Source organism: Crinia signifera, chromosome 1 (genome assembly GCF_055691185.1).
Source record: "Crinia signifera chromosome 1, ASM5569118v1, whole genome shotgun sequence".
NCBI classification, from domain to species: Eukaryota; Metazoa; Chordata; class Amphibia; order Anura; family Myobatrachidae; genus Crinia; species Crinia signifera.
The window spans coordinates 192,792,008-192,801,163 of NC_139217.1; the positions used below are offsets into that span (position 1 = coordinate 192,792,008).

The 9,156-nt window shown below is 47.7% G+C and overlaps 1 protein-coding gene across 8 annotated transcripts in view; it reads right to left on the minus strand.

Moving 5' to 3' along the window:
• The window catches only part of PDLIM5 (PDZ and LIM domain 5), a 190,068-nt gene extending 182,153 nt beyond the window's left edge, over nucleotides 1-7,915 (minus strand). For 2 of the 8 annotated variants that reach the window (XM_083179093.1, XM_083179094.1), the window contains exon 1: nucleotides 7,671-7,907. The gene's annotated coding sequence lies outside the window, so the exon portion shown is untranslated. Of the gene's footprint in view, nucleotides 1-7,670 lie in introns of all 8 variants that reach the window. The other 6 variants (XM_083179095.1, XM_083179088.1, XM_083179096.1 and 3 more) reach the window with 6 other exon arrangements.
• Between the last annotated feature and the right edge of the window lie 1,241 nt (nucleotides 7,916-9,156).

A 9,156-nucleotide genomic window follows, 5' to 3' on the forward strand; every position in this document is an offset into this window, starting at 1 on the left:
AAAAGGGGTCCTTTTCCTTTCCCCACTATCCAAGTGGGCATGGAGTTGGATATAAACCTGTGGCGAGCGTAGCGAGCCACCGAGCCCGAAGCGTGGCGAGCGTAGCGAGCCCCGGGAGGGGACACAGAATACTTTTTAAGAAATATGCGTCCCCTCGCGGGGCTCGCCACGCTTCGGGCTCGGTGGCTCGCTGCGCTCGCCACGCTATATAAAATCGGAATGGGATCATTCGTCAGACTGCATTTAGGTCTACAGTCATTAGGTCGACCCCACTAGGTCGACTGGCAGGAAGGTAGACCTGACTTAAGGTCGACATGGGCCAAGGTCGACATGACTTAAGGTCGAATTTGCATAAAGGTCGACATGAGGAAGGTCGACTGGTCATAAGGTCGACATGGGTTTTTCACTGTTTTTTGATCCGAATGTCGACACAGTCTACATGGACACAGTTGGCAATGAGAATCGGACCCTCGCATCGCTCGCTTCGCTCGCAATGCTTCGGGCACGGTGCCTCGCTGCGCTCGGCACACTATTTTATTCTCCCACCACGCCCTAGTGGATAGTAGGGCATGAAATACCGCCTGTCGGCACATGTCGGCTCAAAAAACAGTGAAAAACCCATGTCGACCTTATGACCAGTCGACCTTCCTCATGTCGACCTTTATGCACATTCGACCTTAAGTCATGTCGACCTTGGCCCATGTCGACCTTAAGTCAGGTCGACCTTCCTGCCAGTCGACCTAGTGGGGTCGACCTAATGACTGTAGACCTAAGTTCATTCTAATAGATGACCGCTTCCCATAAAATCAACTCTATGCCCACTTGGATAGTGGGGAAATGAACAGGATCTTCTTAACATTGAATCCTATGCAAAATCGCATCGAATCGCATCGCATCGCATCTGATTGTATGCCTTAAGGTAAGGCATACAATCACAAAATCGGCAGCCCAGATACTACATAAGTACCCTAAAAGCACTACTGGGGACATCTGTAACAGCACTACTGAGGACATGATATGTAACGGACACTAAATAGGTGCAAGACAATGATGGCTTGGCATTCACATCCAGGGGGGTATTCAATCTGGGGGTCATGGCAGTCGAGCTTGCTCGACCACCGTGACCCTGTCCCATTAGTGAGATGAAAAGGGGTCGTGGCCGCGAGTTGCGGCCGGGAAGAGGCGAGCTGCGTCCGAGATCTCTTCACTTCCTGGCCGTTCTCGGCAGAACGAGCCTGACTGCTTGTGAAGTCGGGCTCGCTCTGACGTGCTACCCTGTTCAATGCTGTCGAGGAAAAAAGCATTGAATAGGGCCCGGTGGCAATCTCCCCCCATCGGGAGATGCGCGCCGGTGATTGCATACCCCCCCTCAGTGTCCGAGATAGGACACAAACATTGTTTCATGATTTGAAACCTTGTTTTATGCACAAATAAAATATTTTTGTGTGTATTTCGTGTGTTTATACAACATAAATGCAAGAGACCTCATTGAAATATAAAAATATTCTGAATTACAGAATAATCTGTTATCCAAAATTCTTATGGTCCCAAGCATTTTAGATAAGGGATATTCAACCTGTATTACCAAAATGAATGTTTAATAGAAAGTGTGTCAAGCTGTTGAATATGCACACATTAAAAGAACAGTTCCTACTGCCAGTACCAACTAATAGCTATAAAAGCCCCCATACACTAGCCGATTTTGGTCTGATTTCGGCCAGATCAGTCGGATCTGGCCGAAATCGGACCAAAATCGGCTAGTTTTGATGTCCCCTCAGATCAGATGCGCGGTCCCGTGCGCATCGGATCTGCGTCGGGTGGTCGGACCTGCTGCACGTCCGACCACCCGACTTGGGACCTAGTGGGGCGGCGCAGCGGTGGAGGGAGCAGGGGGGGCTGGGGACACAGGCGGCATAGAGCCGGGCAGGGGGAGCCGGGAGCTGTCAGTACTGAATAAAAAAAAAAAAAAGACCATACAAGGCGGCCTGTGATTGGCTGAGCGCTCTCTCAGCCAGTCAGCAATTGGCTGAGAGAGCGCTCAGCCAATCACAGGCTGCCCATTCATTGTATAGGCTTTTTTTCTAGCACTGACAGCTCCCGGCTCCCTCTGCCCGGCTCTATGCCGCCTGTGTCCCCTGCAGCGTCCCCAGCCCCCCCTGCTCCCACCAGCAGCCCTGCTCTGTAGCCCCCCCCCCCTGCTCCCCGGGTTTTTTACATGTGATAAATCGAGACGATTTATCACATGTAAAAAATGGCACATCAAGTGCCAATCTAATCAAGCCGGGGAAGTTCAGGGGGAAGTCGGGGGCGACTTGTCCTCAGGACAAGTCGCCCTAGTGTATGGGGGCCTTAAGACTATACAATGTAAATGTATTAAAGCTCAACAATCCAAAACTTATTTGTCAGCATGCAAAAAAAAATGTAGTTAATTGACAAACACATGAATGGGTTCACAAAAGATTTTTGCAGATACAGTGTACATAACATAAAATAGGACAATTAACACTTAGCCAGTTTACTGCACAACAAATTACTTTCTTAAAAGTTTAAGAAAACAAAATGATGATATGTGATAAATTCATATAAAATATTCTAATCTAATTGTGTCAGTCTTTTTAGAAAAGACATTTCACAATATAAATAAATCCCAATCAGGGCCACCATCAGGCGGTACTCATGTACAGAGTCCTGCTGGTACAGAGAAATCCAGCTATGAACTGCCTATGAATAAGGAGACATTTCACAATATAAATAAATCCCAATCAGGGCCACCATCAGGCGGTACTCATGTACAGAGTCCTGCTGGTACAGAGAAATCCAGCTATGAACTGCCTATGAATAAGGAGCATTCTCAGACAGGATCAGAGGGACACTGGGCACACCTGTCAGATCGTACTCACTGGAACGGCAGGATTTAGATGGGGAAAGCATGTCTTGTGACCTTATCTCTTAGGATCGTTTTCTGTAGATTATTTCCTTTTTGTTTAAACTCTGCTCACCACACGTTTATATTCCCAATAGATGAAGAGGTTACCCCAGTGTCTGATGGGAAAGATCCTTTTGGTAAACGGAATCAAGGCACTACCTTATTACATAGTAAAATAGGATCTCAGAAGTTCTCATTGTTAGATTTAATCTTTGAATTAAAAGTATTTTAACCTTTCAATATTTTTTTTATTTTTAGTCTAATAGAATTCATGAATTTAGTTTTTCTATCTTAAGTGTATCCATTGGGTTAGTGGGAGGTCCTGCTTGTTTTATTTGTACTGGGCCACACACATTTCATGATGTAGCCCTGCCCATCACTGTAAATGAATTAACATTAAGTAGCAGCTATAACTCCAGTGTCTTGTCAAAAAAAAAAAAAATTATATATATATTTTTTTTTCTACTCCGTTCAGACACGTGACCTGGGAATTTGCCAGGTCTAGCAAGCCTGCAAATTTGTGAATCTCACCCCTGTCCCTGGTAAAGAGCAGAGACTTTGGGGGGTATTCAATTGCAGGTCCCGACTGTGGGTAAGTCCCGACAGTCAAAACCCTGTCCCGTTTTCAGCCCACTCTCCAGTTTATCGGCAGGTGGGATTCAATATCCCGCCTGCTGATCGGCAAAAAGGGGACGTGTCCGCATAAATGGCCGTGGATTGTCAAGATAGGGCCACGATCTCGACAACCCACGGCTGTTCTTGGCAAAACGGGCCCGTTCTGACGAGATGCCGCTTCAACGCTGTCGGGAAAGACAGCATTGAATAGGCGCCTGCTGCTATTTCCCCCGTTGGAAATAGCGTTAAGGATTGTATACCCCCTAAATATGGATACACACCTACAGATTTATCGGTTCAAGTCTGGACAAATCCTTTATATCAAATGAATTTAACCAATTTGTCTGAACGACAATTTTCGGTACTTATGTATTATCTGGGCTCCCATGTTAAATGCACCCCATTTTTTCATACCCCTACTATCCAACTACGCATGGAGTTGATTTTATATAGTGTGGCGAGCGCAGCGAGCCACCGTGCCCGAAGCGTGGCGAACCCAGCGAGGGGACGCGGTCTCATAAGAAAAATGGGAGCCCAGATATTACATAAGTACCCAATTTTCTATTTACCAGGGTTTAGGAACAAATTATCAATTGTCATTTTCTCCAATAAATAGCCAGACTTTTTGTTCCAACCAGACAGATACATCTGCGTGTGTACCCAGCTTTAGGGCCTAATTCAGACCTGATCACAGGGCAAATTTGTTCTTAAAATTGGCAAAACCACGTGCAGTGCAGGTGGGGCAAATGTAACATGTGCAGAGATAGTTACGGTGTGTGTGTGTGTGTGTGTGTGTGTGTGTGTGTGTGTGTGTGTGTGTGTGTATGGCCCTCCTTTCCATCTGGCAGATCGAAACAGAAGTAAACTAATGCCATGGGGCCTCGCATGTTTATGTGTGATTCAGGGTCACTTTCTGCTCGATTTGGACTATATAGTCCAAATCGAATAGAAAGTGACCCTGAATCCCTCCATGTGTACACAGCCCTAGATTTGGGTGGGGTGTGTTGAAACTATCTAATTTACAGTCAATAAATAAAGCAGCCAGTATTTACCCTGCACAGAAACCAAATAACTCACCCAAATGTAACTCTCCCTGCACTTGTTACATTCAGGGGTGCAAGTATAGCATACTGGTAAGAGACGGGGTGGTATGGCGTACTGGTAAAAGATATATTGCCGGTACCGCCATATAAAATACACCCCCCGGAAGTGATTAATGCGCATGCGTGCATATGTAAGTGGTGGGGGCGCGGCCTACGCCGCCCCAGCTGATTGCCTTCGGAGGGGAGCGCATCGCGCGTCTCTCCTTCCCCTCCCTGTGTCACTGTGACTGGGCTCCCGCCTGGCAGCCAATCAGGAGCCAGCCCGCGAGATATGATTGGCTGGCTCCGGGTCAGTCAGTGAAGCCGGGGCAGGAGAGACGCTAGATGCGCTCCCCTCCCCAGGGAAGCAGGCAGCGGCGGCGGGGGACTGGAAGGGGGAGAGGACCAGACACAGCCATCACTGCAGGAGGGCGAGTTGTGCTGCTTACTTCTGGAACTGTGGGGGCATATATGGCACTAGGGGCATATGTGTAGGCATATGATATCTGGCACTGGGGGCATATGTGTGGCACTGGGGGCATATGATATCTGGCACTGGAGGCATATGTGTGGCACTGGGGGCATGTGTGGCACTGGGGAGCATATGATATCTGGCACTCTGGGCATATGTGTGGCACTGTGGGGGCATATTAGTAATGGGCATCAGTTGTGCGGTGCAATGAGCATTATGGTGTGGGGCATAATGTGTAACGGGCATTATGGCATGGGTCATATGTATTGGGTGTGTGAGGCATAACAGGGATTACTGTGTAAATTTTGGCTGTGTGCCTTCTGCGTGCAGTATTCCAGCCACTCCCCCTAGTATCATAAGGCCACGCCCATTTTCAAGGCGCACGGCACAGTACCACTAAGTCGTTTTACTAAGTCGTTTTTTCTACTTGCACCACTGGTTACATCAGCCTCATTTACAGTGCACATGGTTTTGCTAGTACGAGGACAAATTTGTCCAGCGATCATAGGCGTGCCCAGCACATTTTATTAGGAGGTGCGATTTGACGTGCAATGCGATTTAGTACCTGTTCATACCCCCACTATCCACTACGGCATGGAAGCGATTATATAGTGTGGCGAGTGCAGTGAGCCACCGAGCCCGAAGCGTGGCGAGCCCCGCGACAGGACACGGATTACTTGACATGTATTCACTGAGCCCGAAGCGTGGCCAGTGCAGCGAGCCCCGTGAAGGGCCGTGGAATACAAATCAACTCCATGCCGTAGTGGATAGTGGGGGTATGAACAGGTACTAAATCGCATATCGAATTGCATGCGATTAAATGACGCCGTGAAACTACACAAGTACCTAATTGTATTCTAATGAATTTGCAGGGCTAGATGCAAAAAAACTGTGCTGAGTGATCACACAGATTGTGACTAGTCCATTTCACAGAAAGGTGGAAAACTGCATCACCTTTGTAGTACATACAGAGTTAACATTGTTCAGCAAGCATTCATTCCTAGTTAAGTTATGCCTAGTGATTATGAAACCAAACACACCCTATACCTGCCCTTGACTGCATTCAACATGCATAATCATCTGCTAAACTTAAATGAAGAAAAAAGGGGGATTACTTGGAAGTAAAAAGGGGTTACTCACAGATGAGCTTAAAAGACACAGACACTGCCTGAACAGTTTACAGCGTTCCAACTATAAAAGCACTGCACGGAGGACAGGATACACACCTTCCCCTTGTATGACACACAGGATACAGTAGTAATAGGTTAGAAGTAAAATCAGAATGATGATTCAAAGGAAGCAGAGCCTGAAGCAGTACATCTGTTTTCGAACATCTAAGTGAGCTAGCTAATGACCTTAGATGAAAAGAAGAAGAGAATATAATCTTATGACTCCATGCAGTCGCCCACTTACTGTACTTGGCCGCCCATACAAGAGCAGCATATTTCCCCTCTGCTGGATCCTTAAACGGGGGCATTGTGTGTCTCTGTGTGGGCACTTCCTTTCTAAAGCTCCAACTCAGCATTAGCACAATTACAAAAAATAATGTTGCCAGACTGACAGGAAGTCATTGAGTGAAACTCAGACTGCTGCTGCCTAATGTATGGAGCCTCAACAGGACAAAAAAAAAGAACTCATCTTAAACCAGGGGTTCCCAATCTTTTTTGATTCACGGCACCCTAGAGTATAAAAAAAAATTCACGGCACCCCTAGGCCAATTTTTTTTTTATTAGATTGGGTTTATATGCGATTCTTAGGATCAGTTATGTGGTAAAGGGCAGGATTTGCTTCTGTTTATACACATTTTATAATTGCCAGCCACCAGAACTTGTTTTGCTCATAAATAATTAGCCATTAATAATTTTAATTGGTCCTGGACCACCAACCCAGGGCACCCCTGCAAGTGTCCCGAGGCACCCCAGGGAGCCACGGCACACAGTTTGGGAACCACTGTCTTAAACTCAGAGACCTGCTCACTCATATAATAATCTGCACAACCATAGTCCGACAGAGGCATTATAGGACATAGGTGACAGAGGCTGGGATTAGCAGCAGGACATCTGTATTATTTTGCAGTAGAAAACTGTATCAATTCTCAAACACAATATATGACAATACCATGTAAGAAGATAATGGGCAGCACAACATGACCTGCTGTTTTTCAGAAGTGTACTTTAGACTTTGTGTATCATAAAAGTCACACACACACCCATTCCTTTCCCAGGTGCCAGCATGCCCCCATACATTGCCACTGCTCTGTAATGCTGGGAGAGCTGCAGCACACCACTAACACCATGGCAATAAGGAGAAATCACAGGAGAGTCTCCCCGCAGTGGCTGTGCCCGGGCTGGCAGGGTGTGCCTTTCTGCCCCATACCCGCACTCCTCCGCTACGTGCTCAGCCACCAGCTCACAGGTACACAAAGGGCAGAGGTGCCGCCACTAATACTACAGGCACGGCTGCGGCGTTATATAGAGCGCAGCTGTTGCTATACTCCATGACTTCATAGAAAAGACTGCGGGGAACTCCCTCCTCCCGCAGCGCACTGTATGGCAGCAGGGTGCAGGGGACCCACCTGTAATGAGCGCGGTGGCAGTTGGTAGTAGTCGGGGCACGGGAAGACTGGCGGGCTGCTCTGCTTCTCTGCTACGGCTGCTGCCTATAGAACTTCCGCCCGTGTTATATACTAGGGCTGCTCTCCTGGGTGTTCTCTTCCTCTCCTACCTCACACACTGGGACTGTCCGCTCGCCCCTCCCAGACAGGACTGGGAGAGAGAGAGGGCGGCGGCGGGTGACGCGAGTGAGGGTGCAGCGACCTGAGCAGGCAGCGCCCCTCACAGCAAGGTGGCCAATTGGCCATATGCGGGGCACACAGCCTGCACTCATACTCTGCGCTGTCATACCCCCGCATGGTTCCTGCACAGTGACTAATATACTGTTAAAATCTGAGTATAGCTGCACCTCTGTGTTACGTTTTGTCTACTAACAACTTGTCTTCTGCAATGTTTTATGCTGTATGCCTGGATATGTATGTACAGTAGGTCATTGGCGCATATATAATGGTTGTGCATTTGCAATTAAGGCTGTAAAATATCAGAAAATGACTAAAAATCTGTACCACTCAAACTATGTATAAAAAAAACTAAGTTCTGGCTATTACAAACTTGCATGGCGAGGCTGGCATGACTGCATTAGAATCAGATGTGACCAGTCAGAAATGCCCACTATGCTGCTGCTGTTCTGGCAGATAATGTCATCCTGGACACTCTGCACCAGAGGTGGATTTTCCACAAGCAACCAAGCACTTGCCTAGGGCCCAGCAGATGTTAACATCCCGCCCTATATCAATAAAGGTAAGTATAGCAGAAACTGTAATTGCATAGCACTGAGTAAAGATGGACCAAAACGGATGCAGAGGAGTGCTTGGAATTGGCTGGAGTGTGGCCAGAGTGAACCCAGAGGATATTCTTGGAATCGGCTGTCACAAAAGAATAATAAATAAAGGATGGTGAGTGGTGCTGGTGTGTGTTGCCTCTTACCCACCACATGCATAGGGACTGGACCAAGGGCAGGTAGAGCTGACTGGAGTACTGTACAGTACAAGTGCTCCCAGTCAGGGTTGGTGTAAGGATTTTTGGCACCCTAGGCAAAACTTCAACTGACTGCCCCTCCCCCATACTGCCACCCATACCCACTTTCCAACCCCTTAAGGCAGGGGTGACCAAACCGGTCCTTAAGATTACCAACGGTCCACGTTCCAAATCACCTAGCTGGTGCACAACTTTAGTCATTACTAACTGTCACATCTTCAAATCTGCTGCTTTCATTCCTAGCATAGATCCACAGGTTGCCTGAATAACATGAACTGTTGGTAGATCTTGAGGACAGGTTTTGGCCACCCCTGCCTTAAGGCATACCTGCCGAACATTCCAGAATGGCAGGGAGGCTAAAAAACAGTGAGGTCCTCCCAGCCTCCCGGGGAGGTGGGCAAGTCCCCCAGCACCCTCCCCTTTACCACCACAACAGAGTACAAGGAGGACGGAGCAGCAAAGTAGGGAAGG